The sequence below is a fragment of the Malurus melanocephalus genome, unplaced genomic scaffold, assembly GCF_030028575.1.
Source record: "Malurus melanocephalus ecotype Western Australia unplaced genomic scaffold, MMel_1.1 scaffold_4527, whole genome shotgun sequence".
Lineage (NCBI taxonomy): Eukaryota > Metazoa > Chordata > Aves > Passeriformes > Maluridae > Malurus > Malurus melanocephalus.
In genome coordinates this window covers 2,290-3,288 of record NW_026627759.1, presented here as the reverse complement: position 1 = coordinate 3,288, position 999 = coordinate 2,290, and positions in this window count along the sequence as shown.

Here is a 999-nt window from a genome sequence, read left to right as displayed (position 1 = left end):
CGGACACGCTCGCAGACGGCCCGGCCGCCGTGCCAGTCACCAAGCGAGCTAATAATGATCAAGTCTGTCCGCAGCGGGCGGGGCTGCAGCGCTCCGATCTTCCTCACCCTCCTCTCGGTCAACAGCGGCGCCCGCAGCCTCCTCCCGGCACTGCAGGSACCGAGCGCTGCCGAGCGCAGTCTCGCTTCGCCTTCCCCATGGGCAGCTCAGGGACAGCGCATGTTTATGCCGCAGAGACATTGCTTCTCGTCTAGCGGAGACGTTCTGCCTCGGCTTTTGTGCAACTTATCTGTGGTTTCATCCTCCAGCAGAAGACGATGAAGAAGTAACACGCATGCTGTGATTATATTTTTTCTACCGCACGGRTAATTGTTTTYATCATGATCACATCACGTGGATGTAATCCTCTCTTAATAAGATGTCTAAGGCATCACGGTTTTCACTGCATACGTCCCAAAGCACAAACTCCTCCACCAATTCCAGTTTTTGTACGAGTCATGCCTGAAGAACAACTTATCAGAGGATCAAAACAGTGTTGAGGAATAGGGAAAATACTAATAAACAGTCATAATAGTCAAAGAAACCAGCATTACAGGCGGTCCTTGTTATTTTGCAGCTGCACATCGGAAATAGCTCTGAATAAGTTTCCATTACTCCCTGTTCTCCAACCACGACTTCGGAATTTTTCATCACAACCCTACGTAGTACAGGCATGACAGTGCTTACTCCGATAACTTAGTACTCCCACACAAAGTTTTTTTTAAATACTAAATTAACCAGACAGAGTAGTGTCAGCATTTCTGCMGCAGCCTTCCCCCAAAGAAAGAGGTTTTTCCACCTATCAACAAGGTCCAAACACATCGTTTTCAGAAAACAACAATCGGGAAAAAACGTACGTCTCCACATCACGCYTCACATGTAAATCTCATTCTAAATAATCAAGATCCGCCTTCTTCACGAAACAAACCATTTCAGAAAACTAATTTTTCTTAGAAAAAA